General features: G+C 35.0%; 1 long non-coding RNA gene across 2 annotated transcripts in view; it reads left to right on the plus strand.

Annotated features, from left to right (window-relative positions):
- Window positions 1-13,787, plus strand: part of LOC149800119 (uncharacterized) — a 67,228-nt gene extending 53,441 nt beyond the window's left edge. For both annotated transcript variants that reach the window (XR_016421326.1, XR_016421327.1), the window contains exon 3: window positions 10,765-13,787. This is a non-coding gene — a long non-coding RNA (uncharacterized LOC149800119). The remainder of the gene's footprint in view (window positions 1-10,764) is intronic.
- Window positions 13,788-14,336: the final 549 nt, after the last annotated feature.

Raw genomic sequence — 14,336 nt, forward strand, 5'->3', positions numbered from 1 at the left:
CCGGTTGTGGCTACGCTTCAGACGGTACGAAATCTGGAAGAAGTTACTCTTCAGCTGGTATCCATTCTGGACGAGATTACCCTTCACCTGGTGTTCATTCTGGTCGAGGTTATCCTTCAGAAAGTATTCATGAGTAAAGTATAAATGTCGTATACGTGAATGGCTGAATAAGCAGACAAAGGAGAGAATGAAGAAGAAGAAGATAATGAAAATTATGAAAGAATTGGGGTACACTCTGCAACTTTAAATGAAAACTATCCATTTTATGCTTTCCAATGAAGTATTTGAAACAGACGTCACTGCTGTCCCAGACTAGTTATTTAAAGACAACATATGTTCCAAAATCTGTATAAAAATATTCTTTCAGTTGCCCCAAAAAGGTTCGAAACGAGGATATATCTTCAAATTGTATAAAATTCTCATGGCGGTTTCGGGAACGGTCCCAGCCACAAACACACTCGAGAGGGATAAAAGAACACATACCTCTATGCAGGAGTAGTTGTGATAAACCTGCTCCATTTGATATGCATGTACTGATCTTCAGTACCAAGTACAAATGCTAAAAATAGGAGATAATGACTAGTTTGGATGCATTAAACGGCAAACAGAACAAATGCGGAATTAGGAAGGATTAAAAATCAGCTGATTTGAAACTATTTCCAACCCTTCAATTTCGATCCGATATTAACACTGATACCAAATACACGCTTCATTTAAACGCCATCAAGGGGAAAATAACAAAACTGATTCTTGTTTGATGAATATGTTAAGCCAGTGATTAGTGACGCGATAATACAACGGCAATTTAATTCTATTAGTGTACAATGCAATATCAATGAAACTTTGTAACATGTTATTATTATAAGAACGTGATATCTCCGGCACATTTAATGTACAAATAGACACAACATTGTTTGTGTATAAATGTATCATTCATTTGATCTTTTGATAAAGTAAATAAACAACAATAACAAAAAAATGGGTATTATTTATAGGTCATCTCGTCCTGATAGTTAACTCAATACGTAAATGAACCAGGACGTAAGTGCTTGCTTTTATTGTTTTAAAAAAATTGGACCAAATTGTACCCACAAGGTAGATACACCGGACCTAACCATAAGTACAGATATATACATTGGACCTACTCATAAGCACAGATAGATACATTGGACCAAATCATAAGCACAGACAGATACACTGGACCTAATCATAAGCACAGATAGATACACTGGACCTAATCATAAGCACAGATAGATACATTGGACCTAATCATAAGCACAGATAGATACACTGGACCTAATCATAAGCACATATAGATACACTGGACCTAATCATAAGTACAGATAGATACATTGGACCTAATCATACCCGAAGGTAGATGCTACTTAAAAAGGTCGAGTTAATTATAATGCAATTCTGGGATACATGTCACCGTTTGATATTCGTATAAAAATATGAAGGGCCGTCGATTAAACATGAACTTTTCTATCGATATCCTCAACAGTATTATAAAATAATAAGTTCATAATTTAAAGTGTTCTTCCCAACCTAGGTTACTGCAACTCATTTGTTTTATCTCTCAGCAGTGGAACATTGCATCGTGAATTGCCATAGAAATGCTAAGGAATATGACATGTTTGGGCGTTGTGACCATAGGATATTTTCGCCTTAGAGCTTTGTTGGGATGTGTAGGCGACCATAGTTACGAAAAAAAGAAAACAAATTCACGGTTAGCATGCAGATCAAAGTTACAAAACACGTGGTTGGTGATTCTGACTGAATCCAATTTCTGTCGGCAAGCCAAGAAATACACCACCCATGAGGTTATTTCATTCATCATAATGGCAAAATGGCAAAGCCGCTAAGATCCTATCGGGAATATATGAAACTACAAACTGATGTAGAAACACTACATGTTGTTTACGGTAAATACAATCAAAAACTGATGCTGATAAGCATATGTCATCCCTGAGAACTGATAGAGTCGGTAAATGTAGAAAAATGGTATTGGGTTCTCATGAAACTAATAGAGTAATATTATCATTAAGATACGTTAAAACCATGATTACACTGCTGCATTATAATATTATTTATTCTATTCTCTTACCTGTCGATATCTTGCTAGTGTATTTATTGTTACCTATCAATGCAATATTGTGACATGTCCATACCATGTTATTGATATCATTGCTATATTTTCATAACTTACTAGTGTCTTTTATCTGTTCATACATTGCTAGTGTCCTCATTTTTACCTCTCCATACCTTGCTAATGTTTATTATTGTTTCCTGCTCACACATTGCTACTGTCTTTATTGTTACCTGTACATACATTGCTAGCGTCCTTATTGTCAATTATTCATATTTTGCTGGTGTCCATATTGTTACCGGTCCATACTTTGGTAGTGACCTTATTGTCACCTGTTCACAGCTAGCTAGTGTCCTTATTCTTACCTGTCCATACTTTGCTATTTTCCTTATTGTCACCTGCCCATATCTTGCTAGAGTCCGTATTGACACCTGTCCATACCTTGCTAGTGTCAGTATCTTTGGAATGAAAAACATGGAAGTCCAGAGGTAACAAAGTAATTAGCAACGTTCCAATTGCTTATTTAAACGGGGTTTCCCGTCTCTGTGTGTGTGTGTGTGTGTGTGTGTGTGTGTGTGTGTGTGCTGTAAAAACAGTGGACATGACCAGTTGCAAATTTCGCATGATGAGTACTTTCCTATAGGAAGCTTATGTTAGTTCAATAAAGTCTCCAAAGTCGCTGAGGAATTTATAAGACAGGGAAGTATCATATGTCAATTTCCGTTAAATTTATTGAAGTTCATTTTGTTCCTTTCAGTTATTTTCATAGAACAATTAGTTCGATATTGGCGCAATAAAACGAGAACAAAGCCGCAATATTGTTTCCAGGTCCTTGATTTAAAAGACTCAATGGGTGTTTGAAATAACCGGCTGAAATGCCTTCAGCAGGGCCCAGTAACGAAGAAATTAAGGAGGCACATGAAAGGAAGTTCGAAGAAGTTTAATGGATTTCATTTATTTTGCGAACGCTAGTCTCTATTGCTCTTTGTACGAGGTTCAAAACATTAGTTATGCATGGGTACTCCAATTTAATCATTTAGACAGTTGTAAACTTGAAAGGAATACCTGTGTCTTCCCCTGATACTCTCTCTCTCTCTCTCTCTCCATGGTGACAATCAAAATAAAGCATACATTATAAAACAAGTGACAACATAACTAAACGAAGCATATTGTTTGCAAGTGATAGCATAATTAAACAAAGCATAATGTTTGTAAGTGATAGGATTACTAAACAAAGAATGTTGTTTGGAAGTGATAGCATCAGTAACAAAGTATATTGTTTGTAAGTCTAATCCGTTTATATTAGATTTAACAGAGATGACAGTCCATGAGTTAACAGGGAAGAATAGTACATATTAGATTTGTTGAGCATTTCTCTCTTCCCCTCCTGTCTGTCTGTCTGTTTGTCCCTCTCAGAAAGAAAACGGGCAGAAAAGTCATATTTAACAAAACCAAAGTATGTAAAATTGGAATTTTTACAGATCTGAATAAAATTTTTTACTCTATTGTATAAGTGAAGCATAATAATAAATAAAACGGATACAGTTAGAACCTAAAATACGTTATCAGGTCCACAGCGTCAGCAAGAACCTACAAACTTTATTAGGTCCGTTGTCAGCCAGAGCCTAAAACACGTTATCTGGACTGTTGTCAGCCAGAGCCTAAACACGTTATCATGTCCGTTGTCAGCCAGAGACTAAACTACTTATCAGGACTGTTGTCAGCCAAAGCCTAAAACACGTTATCAGGACTGTTATCAGCCAGAACCTAAAACACGTTATCAGGACTGTTGTCAGCCAGAGCCTAAAACACATTATCTGGACTGTTGTCAGCCAGAGCCTAAAACACGTTATCAGGTCCGTTGTCAGCCAGAGTCTAAAACACGTTATCAGGACTGTTGTCAGCCAGAATCTTAAACACATTATCAGGTCCAGCGAAACAGCATAAGCGAGATCTCAGTTTGTCACGATAGGTATCGTCTTTCTAAAGGGAAACGTTTTCATTTTATGAATTTTGATAGCTATTTGAATCAAGTGAATTCGTGCACAATTTTTTTCTGCTGATCATTATATGAATGATACAACTTTTGTCTCGTATGATAAGAATAGTCCATTACTAAATTTCAAGATGTTGATAAAAGCGTGCGCCGCCTCTGAAAGGTCGCGTTCGGACTTCAAAAGCAATGATATTTAATGGATCAGAAAAAAAGCAAGCGATGTCTAACGGTAACTATCTGATAATATCGATAAAGTTCCATCTGATATTAAATATTCCTTCAACATATTCCGTTACGCTTTGATACCTTTCCTTAGTCCTGTACTTCATGCCTGAAGTATGATGGAGAAAACGTTTATGTACCAGATGGGTGTCATTAGAGTCGAACACAAACCGTCTCATACATTTTGCTTTTTATATGTATATCTATTTCAAAGAAATATTAGTAATGTAAAATTACTCTTTTCTTTCCCCTGCTAATGTGTATTTTAAAAGAACAGCGATAGAAATAAATTATTTTTAGAAATAATCCAGCAGGATTTCCCAGTTTCTTATCCTCTTCATTTCGGCGCAGCGGTTAAGATCGAGATCAGGTCCGAGATATTAGATAAGGCCATAATAATTACCATATTGCCTGACAAAAATGAATACCTGATGCGGAACTTATTCTTGGATTCTATCTTTGAACGGAATGAACTTCAGCTACATCGTCTTATCATTGGTCAAAATAGAGTTATCAGTCCTAATGATGATACCCAATGCTTGCACTAATTCCTAACTCAAGATATTCGTATAGCGCTGGTGCCCGGTGGGTTCTAATAATTAGCATTTGCTTTAAAATTTGATCCCCTTAATTTAACATCTGAAATGCACGTTAATAGTATCGATAATATTTTATTATCGTCTTCGTAAATTTGTAAACTCTGACAGCAAAGATGATAAACAATTTATTCTCAAACAACCCCGTATCAATTAGAATTTCATTAATTTTAAAATTCTTATGGTCTGGTTTTCTACGGCACATCAGCACCAGTAGGGCATTTAGCGCTCAGGGAATTGTAGTAATGTGCCTGCCTAAAGACACACTATGGTCGACAAACAGGATTATTCTCATGGTTGGATTCAAACACGTATTATTTCAATTCCGAACATAGCATTCTAAATACTCCGTTGGCCCTCCCCCTCCCCTGTTCACATGGATAGTGTGGTGCGATATGATAATCTTATTTTCTCCCATTTCTCCATTCGTATACAAGTGTTAATGTTAAGGAAATGGCGAATAAATTTTCATTGATCTGTTGTTTTAAAAAAAATGAACATAGAACATCATATTGTTAAATATATAAATAAAAATGTCATGCACACACATTATTTTATCAACTAGTACAGCTGAGCTATACAGACAAGACAAACAATGGAATGAAACCTTTTAACTTTATTATGTTTCAACTAGTTTGTTTCAGCATGTTGCTGATACAATAAAATATCTGTATTGACCCAGAAATTTATGAGCCATAACAACATCTGTTATTTTATATAAATTTATGTAAGAAAATTTCTTTAAAATAATTCTCTAAATTTGGTTAATAGCCTATGACGACTATAACAATGAAATATCCGGGATATAATTTGCGCTTACATAAATGTGTGTGTGTATGTGTGTGTACATACATACATACATACATACATACAAAATATTTTAAATCTGTAAATATAATTCTTGGAGCTTAATAAAGCATATATAATGCAATTTTACTGATATTTTAAATATCCATTTGGGATAGACGGGCAAGAATTGACGGGCACATCATTGCAAGATTCTCATCACGGAACATTCTCCTGAGTGGGGAGTCAATGGACAAGACGTGTGAAAATTGTTTTGTGAATGCTCTGATTGAAATGTTGGTTGTATTTGTACTAATATGAGATGGCTTTCTTCAATAACAAAGTGTCGCCTTAAAGTAGCTAAGAGCAATGTTTTTGTAATTGAATCGTCACCGTACTGTTGAGACTATCTAGGTTTAAAAACGAGGTACTTAACGATTGGCACGCGACTATTTGCTGGCAAAAAGAATAAGGACGAGAAACACACCAATGAAACTGTTTCCTGAGAGAGAATTTCCATCGCTATGTCATGTACCTGTAGAGTGAACGAACTGATGACGAGTTACGAAGGAATACAGTTGTATTAAAGTTCTGCTATTAGATTCTGTCTGATCTTTATCTGTTATTTTTTACATAGAAAATCATATTTGCCTTGAAAAGATTGCATTGTTTTGTCATATATCGATTTCTTTCAATCATATAAATAGTACACAGTTTAAGATGGACCAAAGAAGCATTTTTCAACTCATTGTTACCTTTATCCTTCCTGTTGGAAGAATATATCTTTGTGAAACAAACAAGGGTTGATTTATATCATACGAATCAAGTGAGTTCAGTGTTGTGTATTTTGCATCTCATCAGTTCGTGCACTCTCTGAAACGTTTGTATTTCAGAAACCAAGTTTAGTCCTGACAAAAGAACATAAAACCATCTCGTCCAAATCATCTTATGAAATTTTATACACATAGCGCGCTTGTGTGTGTGTGTGTGTGTGTGTGTGTGTGTGTGTGTGTGTGTGTGTGCCTGTGTGCGTGCTTACATGTGTGTGATAAATTGCTATGGTTGCCTTTGGACCTTCAATGTGATCAAAATGCCTTCCAGCGTCTATATTGAATCATGACAAAAATTGCCTACAAAATTTAAACAAGTACTGATGAGGATTACAGCTAACATAAAAAAGATGCTCCGGGCGGCCGGGTATTCTATAGCGCTCGCCTTTACCGATCACTGTCATCTCACCCCTGTCTCGGGCTCGGCTAATGTGGGTATGTGTGAAGGTTTGACAGTAGTTTCCCGTAGGTCAGTGCTTCTTACTTGGGTTTTCCTGTGTTCTTCCTCCGCCAGTTATAATGGCGTTAAACCCACAACAACACAATACACAACATACACATAAACAGCACAAAAAAACCCACAAGTACACGCGACGTAGTATGAACATGAAAACTATTCTGATACAAATAAAATCAAATGAGCGGGGTTACCAATCAATATGAAATGTACCACCCTGGAATAGTCTGACGTCATGTCTTGCTACACAGATCTAAACTAGTTACACGCGACCAAGCATTACCCTTATCAATAACCATTATTTATGACAAAATCCTTATCTTGGTAGGTAAGGCTCTCTGCAAACAAATAAGATGATATAGGCTTTAAAAAATACAAGGGGATTCTAAAGATAAAGCAAGAAAGGAACCACCGTTTAGACAAGCGTGATAAGTAAGACTCAATGAACGTATGGAAAAAAAGGTATTAAGTGCGCATTGTTTCAAAATGATCTTCAGTGGTGGTCTACAAAAAAGAGCAAATAGACTATTTAAAGCGAAGTTAACGATACCATTCAGTGACACACACATTAAATTAGTAGTTCTGTTCTTGTATGTATCTTCATGATATGTGTTATCATACACGCAGCTTTTCTTTAGTTGTTTCCGATATATGCTCTCGCCGGGAAACACTTGAAATACGAAAGTATAGTTAAGCCCTTAAAAACATTCTGATTATGAAAACTATTAAGTGCCCGGGATAGAGGGAAGTAAACATGAAGCTAAATACTGACAAAAAGATAATGAAACAAATTAAATGAGAATGAAACGAAAGTCTTATCAAATACTCGTATATCAATGCAAAACTCTATTCGTCTCCGCGAAATATTTCTAAGAAGATGAACAGTCTGAAATTTCAGTATTTTGGAACGGATACTGGAATTTTAGTCGATTTATATTGGAATGGTAATTGATATATATTGGACTAGTTATCGATATATATATTCGACTAGTTATCGATATATATTGCACTTGTTATCGATATATATTGCTCTAGTTCTCGATATATATTGGACTAGTTATCGAGCTATATTGGACTAGTTATGGATATATATTGGACTAGTTATCGATATATATTAAAATGGTAATCAAAATATATTTAACTATTTTGATTTCGCATTCACTGGAGCTCCCTACTCACGATTATCAATTGTGAATAGTATGCTAAACGTTTTATTGAATCGCTAGTGATATATATATATATATATATATATATATATATATATATATATATATATATATATATATATATATATATATATATATATATATATATATATATATGTGTGTGTGTGTGTGTGTGTGTGTGTGTGTGCGTATATGCAAATTAAAAAAATATTTGTTTGATGCAGATTGCACAATTAACAGTGTCCAGTTAAGCTGGTCATTTTAGTAAAAGAAATACCTAATATTCCTTACTATAGATGAAGCGCTTTCTGACTGGATATTTTAATGTGAAAAGGCGTGAAAACAGATAAACAGTTTTGCGTTTAATCACGAGGATAAATACATTCATCGCTATTAAGAACCTTATTTCCTCGCCGTCATCTCTCTCATCATACATCCATGTAATAATGATAAATATAAGCAAATATCATACGAGATTGAGAAATATCTAGTTCTCAATCTCTATTTCTCTATCAACAAACACACACACACACACATTTTTATGCGAGATAGATAGACAGACAGGTAGACAGGCCAGTCCTCTTAATTTTAATGTTCCCCTAAAAGTGGCAAGATTGTTTTACTCCTTAATTACTTCAATATATATTCAGATCAATCTGTAGGATATATAACCTGATAATGACCTAAGAATATTCTGTAATTCAGTTCTTGTTTCCCCAGTGATACACAATTGCACTAAAATAACAGGAGAACGTATAATACAAGACCCTCCATTTCTGTGAATATGCGGCTCAGACTATGTGGGTATGTCCTAAAGCTTGCCAGTATCATCCGGCAGGTCCATGGTACTTCCCGGGTTCTTCCCTACCAGTTGCAATGGCCGCCGTGCATAGCCTATCATGTGCTGAAAATGGTGTTAAGACCACAACAACAAACACGAACTTTCCATTGCTGAAAGAGAAAATAAGCATTTCTTGTGATTGCTGTTTTATTTATTCTAATATACGCCAACAAAATCTAAAAAGGTAACCTGGACTATAATGTAAAATGTGTTCATAGCTCGTTGTGTGCTAGCGATAGCAATGACACGTGCTAGCGATAGCAATGACACGTGCTAGCGATATCAATGAAATGTGCTAGCGATAGCAATGCAATGTGCTAGCGATAGCAATAAAACGTGCTAGCGATAGCAATGAAATGTGCTAGCGATAGCAATGAAATGTGAAAGCGATAGCAATTAAATGTGCTAGCGATAGCAATGAAATGTGAAAGCGGAAATGAGAAGATTAGGCTGAGAAGTTAGGAGTAAGAAAGGAACATATCCACCGTAAATATTCACTAACATTTGCAAATACATGCATGCCAATAAGTATTTTTGACTAAACGTAAAAATACCATGTCGTCTGAAAACATCCAACGAAGTTGTTTTCGAAATAAAGGAGAAAGAGTCGTGATGCGATACACTCAGATGATATAATATGGCTTTTCATTTGATATACATAACATGATCCGGGCAATCTTTGATTCATGGTTAACATTACATTTGGAAAGAATTGTTCTGTATATTTTTAATGACATACAATATTAAATTAAGTACTGATACCTCAGATGAAATACAAAATATTAACTTATTTTGACACACAGCATATGCCTGAATAAGAAAATAAGGTATATTTCCTTTTGATCGCACACATCTTTGAAACAAAGAGCAACTTTTACACTAATATAACAACACAGAGACCATTACATTGTAAAGCAAACCACCAATTCAAGCAAAAAAATGGGAAAGAAAAATGTGAAGCGTGATATCTTACAAGACACACACGAACGCTTTGATGATGTGTGATGACGTCATTTTGTACGGTCCTACAAGTGTATATAATGGCGGCCACTTTAGTATTTCAGGACGCACGGTACTAATTCACTTCCCATAGTAAACCTATGCAAACACCATGATATTAAAAATTCAATAACTGAAAAGTTTTGAGTGCTCGTGATCAAATCTATAGATGAAACCTGGATGTCAGCTTCTGTGTAGAGGAAAGGATATGAGCCGCGTCATTTTCTGGACCTGCATGTGTTTGAAACATGTGCTTTCAATTTCGCACCAAAGAGTCATGTGCTAATTTTAGTAATGAGTGTTCCAAACTCAAGACTGTTAAAGGACTGAAATTCCATCAATAAAACAATGTCTATTTTTTTCACTCACAACTAGGATAAGCTCTGAAAAGATTCTTTTTCTTACAACATAACTTATTATTAACCAATCCTGGTCAGCCTAACCCATATATACTCTATTTTAGGTTCACCCATTTCCAAGCTGATTCTCATTTTTCCATACCATTAGTACCGTGTGTCCTTCAGAGGTGTTTTTCTGATCACTGGTGGAAAGACCAGTACTTGTTCCTATTACACACTCACGCGTCTGCACTATTGAAACGTACCTTTAACGCCGGTGACAACATTCAATCTAGTCTAGAAACAATCTTGGTGAAATTGCACAAGAAATATAGATTCCTTGGTATATATTTTCACAAGGTCGATAAAGGGTCGATATTAACAAAAGTTGCGACGTTGTTTTGCTTTAGTGTTTTATTCTGTATCTTTTTTTTATCATCACAGGGAATACAGTTGATGAGATGTCAATCGATGATGTCCCTGAACATCAACGTTATTGTGCCACTCAATCTGAGGATTCTTCTGGAAAGTCTCGGCCTAAACCGTCTGTTTGCAACAGTCGGATCAACCACCGAAGGCTGTTGAAGAACAACTAATCTTTGATACTCCACATCAGTGCTCTGAAGATATGAACAAAGTTCTTAAGTATCGCACACTGCTAGCAAGTGTTGCACCTGACTCGGTTAATACCAGAAATTTCTCTACAAGTGCTTAGTGCTGGGATGTGGGAGAACACAGCTACCGGATTGGTTTCCTTGTAATGCACAGCGAAAGGGTCTAGGAGAAGATAAGAGAACTTTGATTGCTTGGTGGAACCCTATAATTTGAACGTACAAAACTGGTGCGAGTTGTGGATTCCCGGGGCGTTTAGGCGGGCGATCAATTCGCCGTGCTGGGGGGATAATTTTTTCTTTGGACTGGAGACATCGCAATAGGTTAAACCACGCTACACACGGTAATCCTGATGTAAATAATGACGAAAATGAAACTAGACTCCATATGTACTTTACTTTTTCTACAAATGATTGACAAGTTTATTTCTGAGGAAAACCAGGTTTATGGATGAAGAAAACGCCCGAATAGATTAAAACTCGGCTTCCCTCATATTTCCACATATAACTACGTTGTAAACAAAATAATGTTTGGAAAAAATCTTTTTGCGGAATGTGTAGTCTTTGAATTAAAGACTGGCAGATAAGTACGAGTAAGTAATCTAATAGAAATCTAAAACACTGATTATTTAAAGCGGTGCTTCCCATTCCACGGTACTTATCAATGCAATTTATAAAGAAACGTACTTAAAGTAGAAACAGATGTATGGAGATCACGGCGCTTTTTACATAAAACTTCAAGATTTCACTGAATGCATTTTAAAACAATATAAAAAGCAAGAATAGTCATGAAGATTTTAATGGTTTCTAAAATCAGACTAAATCACTGGGAGTAGGCATGGACCCCAGGATCAATGTCAATTGCATCTGTCTTATCATAACTGGTATGTGTGCGGCTAAGAGTTTAAACGTTTTGACTCGGAGGTTGAAGTCCCTGGGGTTAAAACGACCCCTTTAGTGAAGGTAATACTTCTTATCATATTCATTATATAAGCGTACATCCAAGAGGTTATTTTAAATTTATGTCAAATGGCCTGTTGCTCTCCCCAGAGCCGCGATCATAATTCCGAATTTGTACTAGAAGGTGACAGTAAGGAGCCTGATTAGCATGTAAGGTGAAATAAATGTATTTTTTAAGAGTTGTTGGTAGGTTACGATTTTGATAGAATTAGTGCATTCTAAAGAAGAAACAAACATAAATAGGGTCAAAGATTTCTGAAAATAATCTATAAGAAAAATAACAGAGCGTGGGTGTTTAAAGATATTGAAAACATCAAATCAATGTTCGCACTGCCATTGGTACCACAAACTGTAATCACATTCAATGAGCTGCAGGGACAGCTTCACGAGTTTTAAAAGTGACAACAAGTCTGAAAGAAAATCGTGAAAAGTAATCCTGCATTAAATGGCGCCTTGTGAGACACGTAAGAAACAGGTCCTACAATATCAGTAAGAGAAGAAAAACAAATGAATAAATTGACCTTGGCACATTTCAAAGGTTATATCAGTGATTAATCTTATGATGTTTGGAAAATTTCAAAGAGCAAGCAAGCGGAACACAAATCTTAATGACACTGGAATGAGGACAACTCTATGATTCTATTTATCGTATAACAGAAATACTTTTTTATTTGAGCAAACCGTGGAAAAGTGTAGTGACATTACTTAGAACTAAATTCCGACGCGTCTATTGTTACGTCTTTTTTTTTTTGGCATAACGTTATGACGTGCTTGACACATCTTACGTATGTAAATTTAAATAATCGGCATCGAAACGTAAGTAATACGTGGCCATGTAATATTGCTGATGAGAAAGCTTTGCTCTAATTAGTCAAAATTTTCAAATTATGCATAAGAAAACTTTCTTGAAATACATTTGATATACTTGCAAGAAATGGAGGAAAATTTGATTGATTTGCTCTTGACTTTAAGAACACCAAAAAATGTAAATAAATTAATAATGGAAAAAATATTTTTTGTTTCAGATTGAACTTTTTGCAGCTTAAATTATAAGAAATAATGTTACGAATTCAATGAAAAGACATTTTTTATAAATATCAAACTGGAGAGAATAAACACATCCATGTAGTGAGGATGGTTCAAATGAAGAATATCACGCTTACCATTTGCACCCCCCCGGGGCGTTGATACATGGGGCATATCGCTTCCCAGTAAGAATGACAAGCACGGCGCCAGCGATTTTAAGACATAAATTGACTTATTCTTCTCTTAATATGAGACATATTTCTCATTTAGTATCTGACCTGCCAAATCTCTGACTGTGGGAGCTAATCGACATAGCATTTGCGCGAAAACAACGATAAGACCAACATTTTTAGTGTTTTAATATAGGATACTTCTGGTGTTTTATTCACCTAATAGTCAATGATTAAGGCATCTGATAAAGCATCTATGTCCTTTTCATCATTTATTAATGCCTAAGTTATTTCCATGAAAAGAAAAATTATTTTTGGCATGCTTGTCATATTTCTAAAAAGAAACTAAATAACTAAGCAACATTTCATTGTCAAAAACGAAGCGAATTGACTGCATACTTATTTATCCTTCTTTTTTTTCTCTTCTTCTTTGTCTTCTTCTTAGAAGGTTGTCATTATTATCATTATATTGTATTCTTTTAAAGTCCTTACAAGGTACTTGGTGAATTTTTCATCTAATTTCGGACACGCACATTAAGAAACTTGTCCTCAGTCATATGTATGTATGTATGTATGTATGTATGTATGTATGTATGTATGTATGTATGTATGTATGTATGTATGTATGTATGTATGCATGCATGCATGCATGCATGCATGCATGCATGTATGTATGTATGTATGTTTGCATGCATGCATGTATGTATGTAGACACATACACACACACGCACACACACACACACACACACACACACACACACACACACATATATATATATATATATATATATATATATATATATATATATATATATATATATATATATATATATATATATATATATATATATATATATATTGTGCTATTGTGGTTAAATTGAAAAATTAAAATTTATTTTTACCAGAAAGTTATTTTCCGACCACTTTAAAAGTTCGAGATCGATAATGACTTAGAATGTATCCATGACAACAGCTATATGTGTGATCTGCTAGTACAACCAACACAACAAGATAAATAAAATAAATCCTGAATACGTTTTACTTATGTCAAATGTAAAAATACATACATTTTTGTACTTACTTGGAAACAATATCTGGTTTCTACTAAATTCTGGGAATATTATTTGATCACTTAGCTAACATTACCAAAATCCCTTTCAGATATGTTGGTAGGAGTTCAGTCGGAAATAGGTCAAACGTTTTAGTCTGTTGCATGGATTATAATTATAATAAACAAAGCGAGAGAAAC

Source organism: Sinohyriopsis cumingii, chromosome 5, assembly GCF_028554795.1.
Source record: "Sinohyriopsis cumingii isolate HCF-2022 chromosome 5, ASM2855479v2, whole genome shotgun sequence".
Classification (NCBI taxonomy): domain Eukaryota; kingdom Metazoa; phylum Mollusca; class Bivalvia; order Unionida; family Unionidae; genus Sinohyriopsis; species Sinohyriopsis cumingii.